The sequence below is a fragment of the Athene noctua genome, chromosome 1 (assembly GCF_965140245.1).
Source record: "Athene noctua chromosome 1, bAthNoc1.hap1.1, whole genome shotgun sequence".
Taxonomy (NCBI): Eukaryota; Metazoa; Chordata; class Aves; order Strigiformes; family Strigidae; genus Athene; species Athene noctua.
The window spans coordinates 17,882,080-17,897,159 of record NC_134037.1 but is presented as its reverse complement, the minus strand read 5'-3'; the positions used below and the strand labels follow the sequence as shown (position 1 = coordinate 17,897,159).

General features: G+C 48.9%; 1 protein-coding gene across 3 annotated transcripts in view; it reads left to right on the top strand.

The window, feature by feature from the left end:
• The first annotated feature begins 4,138 nt into the window (after window positions 1-4,138).
• HPCAL1 (hippocalcin like 1) overlaps window positions 4,139-15,080 on the top strand; it is a 66,000-nt gene continuing 55,058 nt past the window's right edge. The window contains exon 1 of one of the 3 annotated variants that reach the window (XM_074895649.1): window positions 4,139-4,427. The gene's annotated coding sequence lies outside the window, so the exon portion shown is untranslated. Of the gene's footprint in view, window positions 4,428-11,245; window positions 11,331-15,080 lie in introns of those variants that run through there. The other 2 variants (XM_074895647.1, XM_074895648.1) reach the window with 2 other exon arrangements.

Here is a 15,080-nt window from a genome sequence, read left to right as displayed (position 1 = left end):
ACCACTCCCGTGGGGTTGTCCTGCAAATGCCCCGGCCGGGCAGAAGGGACGGGCAGGAGCTCCTTCCCAGGCAAAACTGCTGTCCAGCAGCTCCCCACGGAGAAGTGCCATCCACCTCCAGGAGGACAGCGTGGGCATGACCAAGATAACCATGTCCCCAGCTCAAAGCCAGGAGATTCGCTTTTGCTGTCACTGTCTGCAGTGGAGGCAATTCCTGTCTCATCTGGGAGAGGCACATCACAGTCTGTCTGATCCATGCAAGCTTTCCACCCGACACCTGGCCTGAAAGCGGCTGGAACAATTGGCCTCCTTCAAGGATGTTACCAGCGCTTTGTATCCCAACAACCATGACAGGTATCAGGAGACCAATTGGGAAAGTGGGCTGAATCCTTGCCAGCAGTTTCTTCCTTTGTTTTCTGGTGCTGGGCTGTCCAGGTCAAGCTGATGAACTGCTCAAAAAAAGTAAATATCACTTTAATCTCTTCCTTGAGTTAATCATGCCAAACCACAGGAAGGCAGGTAATAATTCAAGATTAGCAATAGCTTTATGAAGCTCACATTATTATGGCAGATATTTAAAGAATAGCAGCATGCCACACACCTCAAATACTTGTTTTCATCTAATCCCTTGGTGATTAAACCACAGACAGCAGAAGGAATTTCACACAAATTCAGCATTGTTGGAATGGTGGAGATGAATCTAATTTAATCCCTCTTTGTTTCTCACTCCTGACTGTGGAAACTGAATGAAAAGCAGAAAGAAAAATCAAACACAAGGTGAGATGTCAGAACAGCTATGGATTTAAGTTTGCGAAGGTCTATGCTAGGTCATCATGGGAGTATTACAGATAGGCTTAATGAACATACGCCATCAAAAGAACTTCAGATAAGCCAGATACACCCAGAGGGCCCAATTTTGCAAATGGTTTCATGGAATCACACAATCATTGAGGTTGGAAAAGACCTTTAAAATCATGAAGTCCTACCATAAACCTACTATTGCCAAGTCCACCACTAAACCATGTCCCTAAGCAGCACATCTACATGCCTTTTAAATAGGTCCATGGATGGTGACTCAAACACTTCCCTAGGCAGTCTGTTCCAATGCTTGATAACCCCTTCAGCAAAGAAATGTTTCCTAACATCCAATCTAAACCTCTCTTGGCTCAACTTGAGGCCGTTTCTTCACATCCCTATCACTTGCTACTTGAGAAAAGAGACCGACACCTACCTTGCTACAACCTCCTTTCAGGTAGTTGTAGAGAGTGAGAAGGTCTCCTCTGAGCCTCCTTTTCTCCAGGCTAGACAACCCCAGTTCCTTCAGCTGCTCCTCATAAGACGTGCTCTCTACCAGCTTCGTTGCTTTTCTTTGTGCATGCTCCAGCACCTCACTGTCTTTCTTGTAGAGAGAGGCACAAAACTGAACATGGTATTTCAGAGGTCATTAAGTTCTCATTGTAGCATACTCAAGTATGCACTTAGGTGCATAATGTGAGAAAGTAACTGCCCACATATGGATCTTGCAAATGTAAGGCTTGACTGTCTTCACCCAGCATATTCTCTGAAGAGGAGAACAGAGCTGGAAGGCTGCAGACTGGGAGCAGCAGCCATCACAAACTCATTGCAGGGATGAATCTGTATCTTCTTTTTATCTGTTCCTGAGCTGTCAACGACTTTTTAAAGCCATCCTTCCTTGTTTCCCAAAGGATTTCTGTAACTCAGGAAGTGCTTGCTATTGAGCATTAGGACTCGAAATCATCTGAAATCTTGGCAGTGTTTCTTTGGTTGGCTTGCATGGCAAGGTGGATTGTACCATCTTATATCTGATCACAGCCGGAATGGTACCATTCTTGAAGAAAGAAGTTGGGTATAAATGATAGTAACGCCTCATATGGTCCTTGCTGTGTGTTCCCTAATAATTGTTGAATCCAGAATTATTTTCAGTATTTATGCAATTTATCATGGTATAATATACAGAATACAAGAGGGCTCGAAGAGAGGAACACTTCTCAAGTAGGTACCCACTGATCATAAATTGTCCCCAAGTCTCTCAGCAGAGGCAGCTCCTGGCAGAAAGATTTGAGCACTGTGCTGAGCAGGGTGCGGCGCAGCATGAGGACACCCCCTGAGGATCACCCCAAACCGAGGGCAGGGTGCTCACAGCTGCCAAGTCCCATCAAACCAGGGCATCCCTGCAAGGAACCGCTGCAGCCTCCAGCAATGGCTGCAGGTCTCATCTCACCACCTGTCCACTGCAGGACGCGGGGCAGTGCCATGCAGCAGAAAACCTGCTGCTGTTGGGGCCACCGGCTGAAAACCGCGTTCAAAATTACCGCGGGATTGTCATAAACTGCCTCCTCTCTCCAGACGTCAGCCCAAGGGCTGTAAATCTCAGAGGAGGCCTCAAGTAGGTACTTGCTCTGTTGCCACCTATTCCTGGATGAAGGGTGGTGTCCTCACCCGTGCCACCGCCCTCCCTGACAGAGCAGTCAGCGAGGCACGGCGGGAGCCGCAGCCCCATCCCGGTGGCCAGCCGCGCTTACGTGGGCAATGCACACGCAGGGAAGGGCTTGCAGGGAAATCAAGGAGATTACTCACGAGTAATCATCTCCTGCAAGGAGAACCCAGCTTCAAGTATGTGAAGTTGGCAGCGATGGTGGTTGCATACAGTTTTCCATTATATGTTCCTGGTCGAGTTGCTTCTAGTTTTAACTGTTCAGGTTCTTTAGTTCTCTAGTTTCCAGGTTGTTCTTTGCCTTGGGCTGACGTTGTTTTTGTTTTTGTTTTTTTAACCTGATAAAAAAGTTGAACTATTTCTGAAAGTCTTGGAGAAAATAGCTATTGCTGAGTAACATTTTAATGTCTTTTTGCATTAATGTATTCCGTTTCAATGTATTCGAGCTTTGGAGTACATGTGAAAGGTTTTTGTTTTTTTGCTGTCCTTATAAAAATCTGTTAGATTTAGTGCAGAGATAAGCTTTGAAAAACTGCGGCTTTGGTGATGGTATTTTTCTGTTTGTTCCTGCCTGCCCTTGCCTCCCAAGGTTTGTCGCTAAAATCTTTTAAGTATCTTTTTCCTGGTGTGGCCTTGATTTCAGCTCTATTCAGCTCTTATCTTTCGCCTGCACTGAATGTGCTCACTTAGTCTTCTATAAGGGGAGGCAGAGCAAAAGCTACCGATAAGGCACAGTGGCAGCTACATTAAATTCTCCATATATTTTTGACTTGAAAATGTGCTGGGCAGGAGCTGGGGGGAAGAAAATACATCCTAAAGGGAAGATTCACTTCTTTGTCTCTGCTGCAGGCCGTATTTCTGAGCAACGCTTCCAATTACCTCCCTCGGGAAGCAGATTAGCATCAATCCCTAAATCCCCTCCATTTTGTGGCGGGGTACGCGGGGAGGCTGTGCCAGTTCATGACTCGCACAGAACGGCGAGCGCCGGTCTCCAGCCGGGTGGGACTGCACCCCCCCCGACTCAGCTGCTGGTACCGAATTCACCGGTGCCGCCATCAGCCGCGGGGGGGGCACTGCCGGGGCGGGAGGGGCGCACTCTGGGTGGCGGCCGGGGGGGGGTCTTGTCCGCACCGTCCCGCTCAGCGGGGAAGCGCGGGGTGCGCTGCGAGGCTGCTGCGCTCGCTTCCAGCGGCTGCTCCGCAGCGGCCGCCGTTCGCCCCGCGCACCGAAAACTTGCCGCCTCCAGCCGCGCTGGAGATGCGCGCAGGGCCTGGCGTGAGCCGGTGCCACGGGAGTCCTTGTCTGCTTTGGGGTTAGAAAAAAAAAAGCGGGGGGGGAGGGGGAATAAAAGAAAAAAGGGAAAAAGAAAAAACAACCCACAAGGAGAAATCCAAACTTTTCCCCGCTTCCCTCCCCATGCCCATGCCCGCATTGCCGGTGAGGCCGGCGGCTAGCCCCGGCGGGGCGGGCGCACCCCCCGCGGGCGCGCAGACCCGCGGAGCCTCCTCTCCGCGGCGCCCCGCCGGCCTCGCACTTCCTGCCCGGCGGCGGCGGCGGCGGCCCGGGGAGGCGGGCAGGGCGATACCAAGTGGCCCGGCTGGGCGGGAGCGCCGGCGGCGGCGGCGGGCGGGCCGCCCCTGCGCGGGGCTCGGCGCTGCGCACGCCGCGGGGCGGCCGCGGAGCAGCGGCGCGGTGCGCTCCGCCCCCCCCCCCGGCGCGCCCGCTGCCCCGCCGGGGAAGTTGTGCTCCGTCCCTCGCTCTCCCCGGTCCCTCGGCGACGGCTCCTTCCTCCCCCTCCCTCCAATGCGCCTCCCGCTCATTTCCTCTTTTCCTCCCCGCTCGCCGCCGCTCCGCAGGCGCGCGGCTCGCCCGGGCGCTGCCGCGGAGTTGTAGCTCCCAGGAAGCCGCCGCGCCCCCGCGCAGCCGCCGCCGCCGCTCCCAGGCCGCCGCGGGACCCCGCTCCGCCAGCCGGGTAAGGGGCTGCTGGGGCTGCCGGGGCTGCCCCGCTGCCGTTCCCCGCCGCCCGCGGAGCGGCGCGGAAACTTCGGCGGGGCTGCGGGAGAGCCCGCGCTGCTCTCTCTAGCCGCGGGGTCTGTAGGAGAGCGGAGCTGGAGGGGGGGGCTTTTCGGCTTCTGGGGGGGATATCTTTAGGGAGCGAAGGTTGGAAAGATCCCGGCTCGGCTGCGGGCGCGGGGCGCTCCGCGCATCGCTTACACCCGCGCGGGGCGCGGAGCGGGGCCGGCGCCCCCTTCGCCGTCGGAGCGGATCCCCCGGCCCCGCCGGCGCGGGGCTGCGGCGGCAGCGGTGCCGAGCCCCGAGCCCTGGGCAGTGCCGGCGTTTTCCCCGGCCCTCGGAGAACACATCCGTGCGTATTTGTGTGTCCTTCCCTCCGTCTGGGTGTGCGCGTATGTCTGCGGGTACGTTCATATGTACGTGTGCGTGTGTACACATGCAGCCCGCGTGTGTGTTCGGGGTGTGTGTGAGTCTCGGCTGAGGATAAGGGAGTTACGCAGCTCTGCTTGATGGTGGTTAATGGTTTACCCGGCGAAGTTCCCGCCGCGTGAATGTTGCAGGGCGCTTTGAGTCAACTCCCTCGGATCCGGACTTCCTATTTGCCACCTTCCCAAACGGCCTCTAAAAAATGCTGGCATCTGTCTCTGGAGAGTAGGCTTTTTTGGCAGTCTGCTCCCCTGGGAGATGTCAGGGGCCGCGCCGGAGGCCGGATGGCTGCGGCCAAGGTCACCCCGGTCCCCTGAACCCGGGGCAAGTGGGGACACCCCGCTGCTCCCCGGAGGTCTCGGCAGCGAAGGCGTCTGCCGGCCGTCGGGGTGCTGGGGCCGCCCGGAGCACGGGGCTCGGCGCGCAATAGCTGCCAGAGTGCCGAGAATCGGAAGAAATAGGGAATAAAACAAAGCAAGTGTGTTTACGAGTAAGTTTCCATGCAGATAAGTTTCTGCTCGGTTTGGGAAAAGGTCGTGTAATGCACCATCTGGAATGAAGGGTTTGCTGAAACAAACAGCTGGGTGTTCGGTAGGTCTGTGTCTCCTGCTCACAGCTGGGTAATTTATACCTTCATGACACGGTCCTGAGTTTTTTACAGGAATAGTTACAGGCAGGCACTGGAACTGGGCGTTATCCTGTAATCACATTCACAAGTGAAAATCTGGTAGAGAGATCAAATTTTCTGTGTGGGAATCAGTTACTCCCCTCCCCAGAATATTCTGCAGTTTTCACAACAGGAATCATTTGTTGTGGTTATGGGTTTGAAAGCTCTCCTTGTCTGAGATGAAACTGCAGCAAAGACCAGGGGGCTGTTTCGGTAGCCCACTGGCATGATAACGCAGTCCTGCGTGGGGTCCCACCAGCATCATCGGGTGCTTCCCGTGGTGGTCGGGGAGCAGAACCAGGGAGAAGCCTGTGTGGGGCCCTGCCTGCTCCAGGGCAGAATATCCACCGCGCTCCCGGAGCCTCGACTCTTCTCAGGTGCTTGGATCAGGAGCCCTTCGATTCAGGCAGAAGGATCTTAGAACTGCGTATGTTTGATTTGGTGTGGTGAGGCTCAGGGGAAAAAGGCAGATAATCTCCCCACATCTTCCCTTAGGTGGGAAGATGCTGGCCAGGCAGCAGGGTACATGTCGCCTCTTCCTGACACCTGTTTTCTCCTTTGTTTCTTGCCTTGAATTTAGGGTTTCTCTGTGTAGAAGTGGAAGCATAGGAAACTGGGAGGAAAAAAAACGTGTGCCGCTGTGGAGTGGCTGTCGCAACGCTGGCAGCAGCTCTGCTGAAGAGTCAGCTCTGCTGGCAAAAAAAAGTGATTTTTGTTGGCACAGCTTAGTCCGTTCAGGGAATTGCAACGGTGAGAAGAGTTCTGCCAGCTGCAGGAGTGGGCTTTGCTCTTGGGGCTGGATGCTTGCACCGGCAGGAACTTGTGTAAGTGTAGACGAAGCTTTTGCGCTCTCCAAGGGGGCTGTGGCTGTGTAGGTGCAGGCGACACTTTGCTCGCTGTGTGTCGCAGCTGGCACCGTGGTGCCTGGTTCTGCCACCCCAGCTCATGGGCATGGCAATAACATGGGCCAGTTGTTGGGGGCCCATGATGGAGATTACTTTGTAGCCTAAGCAACATTAAACTTGGATTACGACTCTACCAAAAAAAAAACCCCAAACCCAAAAAAGGGCGAAAATAGAGCATGTGATCTATGATTAGAAATGGTTGCAATTAAAAATACTTATGCAACATGATTTTATTTTTTCCAAGCAAGATAATATTCTTTTGAGTGTTGATTACTTTAATGTGAGACAAGAATGCTGGTAGACCAAGGGAGCAATGTGAATTAAAATTCTATATTATTGGAGGTTTTTTTCTTGTTTTTAGTGATGTGAGACTGTAAGAAATGAGGTTGTGCTGTTGGTGTATGCAAGATGTGGTGATACTGATGGGAGGATCTCACACTTTTCCAGAGAACTGCTGGTCTTTCCTTCAAGCATGGCTTTTAGGTCAGACTCAGTAACAAATGCAGTATGTTTTCCAGTGAATAGAAGAAAAACGGACTTTTTTTTTTTCCTTTAAATCTGTTTTTCCACATGTTCCTAGGATGCTGCCTGTAACATCTGTATATGGGATCAGTTTAATTGCTTGTTGCCTGTATTAGAAAATAGTTTGGGTCCAATTTCAGCATCTTCATGGAGCTTAACTCAAACTGAAGTTAAATTTCTTTTGGCAAGAGGTGATTTATCTTAGCTCATGTTGATTGTATTACTTTGTTGTGTGGGATCCTACCCATGGATTGTGGAAGGATTTGCTCTTGCTAAATTGTTGGATTTTAGCCTTAATGAGCAGAAAATGTTTTAAGTCAATGCCTGAAATTTCTATTGTTCCAATAATTCTCTACTATCCTGAAAGTATAACAAATGCAAACAATTATCTTCACTTCCTCGGCCCTTTGCTGTATAAAAGCTTATGTTTTGCTAACCTGCTAATTAACCCATTGATTTCTGCATTTCTTGACTTTGCCAGATGAGTATCTTCTGCCTATTGTCATGTTCTAATATCAAGGGAATAGCGAATCCTTAGACAACAGGGGCACATACTCCATGAAGTAGCTCCTTACCTTACCTCCGTGAGTCTTTCAGTGGGTAGGAGAGAACATTCTTCAGCTGAGCCTCCTGGAAATGTGACCTTTCTGGAAATTCAGTGTTATGTTTCTTAACGACTGGGAGACCCATAGGATCCACTGCGGGATGAATTATGCATTCTCCTGCACTGATTGCACTGGAATTAGAAGGCAGGAGCTGGGGGTGAGGCTGGATCCATCTCGTAATCTAAGAAATATTGTAGTTCTTCTGGATTGCACTGCATGAAATATGCCTTTATTATTATTAAGAAATTCTGCTTATGATTTGCACAGTAGGTATGTAGACCTGTGAGTAACAGGATGGAAGAGATGGCAGTGGTACTTTGACTATTTAAGTGTTTCTTGTCCTGTAGGTGTGTATTTTTTTAAAGTCAAAGAAAGCAGCAAGTAGTTTAAGGAATTCTCCCTGGTTATCTGTGTCAGTTGAGATAGTGTGGAAGCCTGTGCAGACAGCTTTCTGTGCCAAAGATGCCAGCTACGGCCTGGTCAGCTTTTCTCTACTCTTGCTCGCCACATGCTTTCCAATAATCAAACTGCCTGTATCAAGTGACATAATCTACTTGAAATTTGGCTGGGGGGGGGGGGGGGGGAACCAGCAGTGAAACGTATGTAGCTATAGTTACATACAGTTCATGCACCAGCCTTTGAGACCTTCTGCCAGTTTTTTTGGTGACTTCTACAAATATGTTTTAGTCTTATTTTCTTTTTCTGCCCTCTTTTCAAGGAAGATCAGGCTGCCTAAATAGGAAAGGGTGCAGCTGGATAAATACATGTTTAACAATTGGGGAAAGTATGCTTAAACTAGCATCCTATTTCAATTGTTGTAATCTTAATGTATTCAGAGGGGTGTTCTGAGCTGATGGTGTCACTTTAAATACCGACTTGGGTCGGAAAACACTTGATTTGGAGATTTCTGGGGTGGAAGGCATGTCTTGCACCTACAGAGATGCTTGCTGAAAATGAGGCGTACTGAGATCCTGCCACGCTTGCCAAGAGCAATGGCTAAACTTGGGCAGCTGGTTTAGCAATTAAATTATGTTTTTGTTTTGGACAATGGGTTTATCGTAATGAATTAACCGGTGGACTAGTCAGAGTGGCAGAGGGGTTTGTTTTTGATTCCCCAACCATGCAGCGTGCCAGCATTGGGAATGTACTTCCCACCAGTGGAAGTGCAAGAAGCATTTCATGCCAAGTGCCCCAGGGAGAGGGAGGACGCACGTGTGTCTTCTGGTGTGCAAACCCTGAGTTCTTGTAATTTCTTGAAAATACAAGCGTTTGATGGATGGTACAGCTTGGGCATGGGATAAGGAAACAGATCTTGCTGATGCTTGAAAGTTGGCATGTGGCTCATGCAAAGTCATTTTAGAATAGGTGGGGGTGGCGGCAGTGGGAGGAGGGAGGAAGAGAAATGTCTGGGGGGGGCCGGGAGCCAGGGCGTGGGTGTGCTTCTCATCCACCTCTGCTCCGCACAGGCTAGCGTGTCTGTGCAGAAGGGATGCTTTTCCTCGCTCAGAGGTAGCAGGGGTTTTTTTCCAGGTTTCTTTATTTCTCTGTAAAGGGCATTGTGCGCAGGATGCTCTGTCCTTGGCAGCTTGCCCGTGGTGTGAGGGGAGAGAGCTCGCTGCTTTTGGTCGTGCTGCGGATAGCCGCTGTCAAAGCTGGTTAGCATTTGTGGGGCGTCCTTTCCTTTTTCTCTTTAGTGAAGCTTTTTGTTTTTAGCAGGTAACCAAATACATTGCTTTGCCTTTCTTAAAACTTAATGTGGGGAGAAGCAGACTTTCCTTTGGAGGACAGTTTGGGGTTGGTTGATGAGAGCTGTTTGCTCACGAGGGGAGTGGGAGTCACAAGGGAGGATGTGGATGCGTAAGAACCACTTTAATGTGGATACATTAGCACCAACTTTAATTATGAAATGTGTGTTCAAAGGAAAACAAGCATGCTTTGTGGTGCTTTGGAAAGGGCCTATAAGCTACATGTTAAATATGTTAGAAGATGCTTGAAAACCCTGTATCCCCTTCACCAGAACTGAAGCAGCTTGAAACTTGGGCTTGGAGCACAGGCCTGGCAGGAGCTGCCTGGCTGGTTGGTATTGCAGGCAGCTGCCTTTTGTCATCCTTCTCACAGAGTGGTCAAAGCGCTGCCTGTGAACAAGCCAGGGCTTCTGCTGTTTCTCCCAGTTTCCAATTTGAGTTTCGTCTTCAGTGGTCAATACCCCTGTGTCTTGTGCCACCTCTCTGTCTCATCTCCCTGGTGTCTGTCCTCCTAAAGATCTTGTACTGACAGAGCTGGAGTTGCTGTACGGAGGAGAGGGGAGAAGAAAGTGAACTCAGCATAAAAGGCCCTCTGATTAGACACTACTTTGATTTTTGCTAGACTGAGTTTTATTGCTCTTGAGTTCATGTATGTCAGCTTTCCTTCAGAGGGATTCTGGGGGGCTTTCCAGAAAACAGGTGCTCCTGTGTATGAGAGTTAGTAAAGGAGGCACTTAGACAAAATAATACTGAGGTTGGAAATAACAGGTATTTGACAGTCACCTTTTTGTGACTAGTCACTGAAAGCAGAACCTTTTAAATGGGAATGAGCATGTGCCTGTGTCCAACCTTTCTCCTGGCTTTGTGCAGTGAAGCCTGGATGGTCTAAGGGGCCGATTCCCCCAAATCCCATAGCAAACGATTCCCCTTGGCTTGTTTGATGTGGAAATCAGTTGTGGGAGACCTTTTAATTTAATTTGGCTCTCTTGCTGTTGGTAACTCATCGGCTGGGGGGGTTCGCTGGGTGCTGCACCCTCAGTGATGGCTGTGGCCCCTTCTCAGGTTGTTGGGACAGAAGTTTGGTCACTGCATGTGTGCCTGTCCCCCTGGGGAGCCGTGTGAGCCTGGGGGTGCTGCGGTCCTCCATGTCAGACTTGTCCCAGGAGCAGCAGCTCTGTCTGGGCCAGCCAGGGGCTCTCTAGGGGTGCCAGAAGACATAAGCAGAAGATTTATTTTTTTTTTTAATGGAAATTGGATTTCATTCCAGCTGAGGTAATTGGAGCTGTGGTAATGGTCTGAAAGCAAATGAGAATGAGCTGTGTAGTCTGCAGCCCCAACTTTCTGTTTTGCCCATGTCATGCTTCTTAAAATGGCATTCATTCCTAAATCTGGCCCTAAAGCTCAGTTACTAAGAGCTGTGTTTTTTCTCAGGAGATAGGTAAAGTGAGGGAAGACCACTCTTCATTTTTAATTCATCCTCTAGCTCTCTTCTCCTGTCTTATTAAGGAAGCCCTGAACCTGCAGACTGACTTGCCCAGCCAGGCATGTCCCTGTGGAAAGCCTCCTGACCCTGGTGTCACTTTGCAAAGGAGCAAAGAGTCTGTCCTGTCCTGTTGAGATCACGAACAGCCCTCCAAAGCAGCTTGTGGTTGCAAGAGCAGTAATGTCTCCCTGACAGCCAGGAGGAGGAGAGGAGTCTTTGCAGGAGAAAATTCCCTCACCCATGCCTGCCAAGGTACCAAGGATGCTCCAGAGCAGAGAACCGAAGCAACTGCTGTGCCTGTCAGAGGAGGGCATTTCTGTTCTGACAAAATGGCTTACTGCGTGTGGGTTTTGCCAGATCTGAGCTTCTCAGCCACACTGACTCTGATTTCTACTCTCTTAGATCTCCCGGTTTTTGCCCCTGTCTTTGTCATGCCCAACAAAGACTGTTGGCACTCTGTTAGCAAAGTGTGTGCTGCAGCTTTCCAGAAGTCCTGTCCCTTAAGTGAGGTAAGCTCTTATGAACTGATAGCACCAGAAACAATTGCATTTACCGAGTTCTCATTTTTATGGGTGTAATTCAGAAGGCATGGTTTGGAGGTGAAGGTGGCCTTGCTGGCTGTTTGCAAAGCTCTGGCTTGTTGCAGTACATGTTCAAAGGGTCTTCTTTCTCAGCAGTTGGCTTAGTCGTTGTCTTCTGGGCACCAGGAGCTTCACAGCCAGGTGTTGTCTAGTCTAGTTTGTGTTGGAACATTTTGAGTTAGCTGCATCTTGGTGTCAAGCTTTGTTTTCAGATGATTGCTGCCCATGGCTGGTGCTGGGGTCTTATATTATGGGCTTGATGGCTTTTTGCGTTTGGTGGGGAGGTGTATTTCTATTAAAAACATTCTACATTGCTTGCTCAATTTCATGAAAGCATTGCAAAAACGTTTTGGGGGAAGTTTTAATATTCTTGAGCTGTACGCATGCAAAATGCTGGGCCAACTATTGAATATTAATGTCTGCTCAGGGGCTTGTAACGAGTGTGCCTCCTGGTGTAACAGTCATTAGACAGAAAGGTGAACTGTCAGTGACTTTAAATATCGTGAAGGGTATAGCGTTGTGTCTCCTTCTTTCCCTGTGAGCACACTCGCTGTTTTGTGCCTGGTGTTTGGGTGGAATCTGACCCAAGGAGGATGAGCGGGTGCTGGGGCAGAGTGGTGCTGCTGGTTGAGCTCCTTGGGGCTGGCCACTGCTGCCACCTCTGTCTGTGACAGCATTTGTGAGATGCTAGGCTCCTGCTTCCTGTTACTAGCCCGCGTTTAAACCCATTTCCTAATGTCAGTCAGCAGTGGAAGGAGAGAGAAAAATCAATTCCTAACCGGAGTAGCAACAACGACATCCCGAAGAGTAGACTTGAAGGTGGTCACCTGTCAGTCCAGGTGCCTGGTTTCATGCAGGTTGTGGTTCTCACCAAGTACAAAGAGGAGGAGACTTCCAGCGCTGTCACCCAAGTGTCCCTACGGAACGGAGAAGGGGTTCATCTGGCTGTGTTTCAGACAGCCCTGCTGCTGGCTGAACCACATCTCCGCATCCCCCAGTTGTGCCAGGACAGCCTGTGCCAAGGTAAGCTGCAGACTGTGGGAGGGCTGCCCGTGGGGAAGCAACAGCCTGTCCTGGCAGAGCAGGGAAGACCCATCAGCCTGGAAAAATCTTTGTCGTCTGAGGTTGATATTTTATAGCCTCTAAAGCCATGATTGATGTGTGCAGGAATTTTTTCTCTTAATGTTGCTTTTCCAGCTCTCTGGAGGTTAAGACAATGGTGTGTCTAGTTTTTGCTTTGCTTTCAAGGTAGTTTTCCCCTTATAATTATAAAGATGAGAATGTGTAAATTTTTTTAGACAAGTAAGTGATCTGCCCAGGAACACTAGTTTGTGATAAACTCAATTTAAACGCAACTGCATATTCTGTAGCTGGAGTGTGGTTTTATGTAGTGTAAAAGAGCCTCAATATGTAGAGAGAGTTATGATTATACGAGGCACCTTGGCTATGCCATAACAGCATTTATCACTGTAATTTGGTTTTTGAACAAATTCAGGCTTTATTCAGTCCCTGAAAAGTTTTTGAACTCTTTGAACTACTGCTCTGCTTTGTCCCTCCACCTGATGTCTATCTGTGATGCAGATTTCTATCTTAGCTGATTGAAATTTGCAGTCTCCTTTAATAAAAGACAGTTGACACTTATGTCCTGCGTAGCTGCTTAGCAAATCTTATTTTAGCAGATACCTCCCTTCCCATGACCTTCCTTACTCACTCCATCCCTTCCAGATCTTTATTGTATAACTCGAATGTAATGTTTAGTTTAGAGCATCCTGTGAAGCAGGGAACTGTAATTGAAAAGGAGGCTAAAAAAGGGAAGAGAGAAACTTCCTGAACAATGAATGTGTAATGACATAATTTAGTTAATTGTATTGGGAAAAAGTTTAAAAGAGGAAATAGAGTAAATAACTGGCACTGTTCTGTCCCCAACTGCCTGTATCCCTTTTAACTGTAGATGGACTGCTTGTGTGTCAGCCCAGGCTGTATGTGGCATTTGTCAGTAGTCTTTTTGGAAAAAAAACCTCTACCAAAACAACCCTTCAATTCAGTAAGGGAAAAATATTTAAGTGAAAATAATTCATATTGTTCTGACACTTTAAATTAGATTAAATAAAATGTAATGCATTTAGTTGGCAGAGTCTTCGAATTTCCATGCCTTCCTTTCCTTCTTTCATGTGCACGCAACTTCTAGGGGAATTTAGTGCAGTAAGTGAGCTTATACAGCTTACTTTGGCAACCAGTTCTGTTATAACCTCAATTTACCAGCTTGGTTTATCAGCTTGGCTTCTAGTCTTAGCCCTAGTGATGTTCTGAAAAAGCCATTACTTACCCTTCAATTTTTAAAGCTTCATTACCCTGTTGTGGTTTACTTTTAGTTGCTTTTGTGGAACCCAAGTTTGGGGTGTGTTTAATATGCCAGATAGCTTTCCTTGTGTAAAACTGTGCTGAGGGCTGCAGATGTTAATTAACCATTGAATTGGGCAGAGGAGATGTTTGTACAGCTTCTTCACCCTTCTGAAGTGGGGCATCACTGCATGGTCATCCTCAGTGGCCAAAGGTTACTGCCTAACTTGTGAGAGGGTCTGTTAGCAGGAGGGACTGGAGCCAAAACTGATGCGTAATGCAGAGATGTAGTCTGCAGCTTTGCGCTGAAGTGAGCAAAGCTTCTCTGAAGCCAGGCGAATTGCATCTGCCTCCACCAAGATGAATCTGTGGTAGTCTAGCCCATGATGTATTTCATGATAGGGCTTGTTGGCATGTAGGTTTCTCCTTTGCACGGACTTCTTTTGGTTTCTGTTGTTTTCCCTGTTGTTCCCCTGAATCTGGCAGGGATAACTGTTTGTGTTAAGATAGCATCAGCCAGAGATAAGATTCTTGTACCGCACACTTCAGACTGTTCTTCAGTCAGTGGTTTCACCACTACGTTGCAGCTGCGTTCAGTAAATAAATCTTCAAGGATGCTCAGAGTGGAGTTTTGGAGATGTGGAAACAACAGTTACTGTAGACGTAATCTTCTACTTATTTAGGTCCAGGCTTTCTGGATTATACTCCAAGTGTTTCTGTGCTGTAAAGAGAGCTCCAGCACAGCAGACATGCACTGGAGATGTGCAGGACAGGATGGTGTGTTTCCTAAAATGCCACAGTAAAAATTGAGGGCATAGATGCATTCATTTGGTAGGATTTCTGTGACTCCTGTGGGCCCAGCTCTGATGTCTTACAATTAAGGTGTGATGTTCCTGCTTGGGTAGGAGCACAAGTCACAGTCTTTTAGACAGAGACATAGGTCTCTTAGTCGGGGAATTACATTTGAGCACCCAGGTAAACATCTGGTCATACTCTTGGGACTTGCTGACTTACCTTAGAGACCTGACTGCCGAAGGAAAACAACCTTCTGCCAGGGCAGAGATTGCACCACCTTCCCCACAACACCCATCAGCCCCAGTCTCCATGTTTTTTGTTTTGTTTTGTTTTGTTTTGTTTTGTTTTAATGGTACAGTATCCACTGTTCTTTGTTCTGTCTTCTCTACTGAGAGGTGGACCTGGCTTTGCATTTCACCTCACTGTTACAGGTTAAATTCATCCAGCAGTGTCAGGGTGGCTTCATGAGCAGGTGTAAGTACCAGTGATGCTGCAACAGGCTTCAGATTGAAAAAATTTGTGTTGAGAAGTTGTCCAAATAAA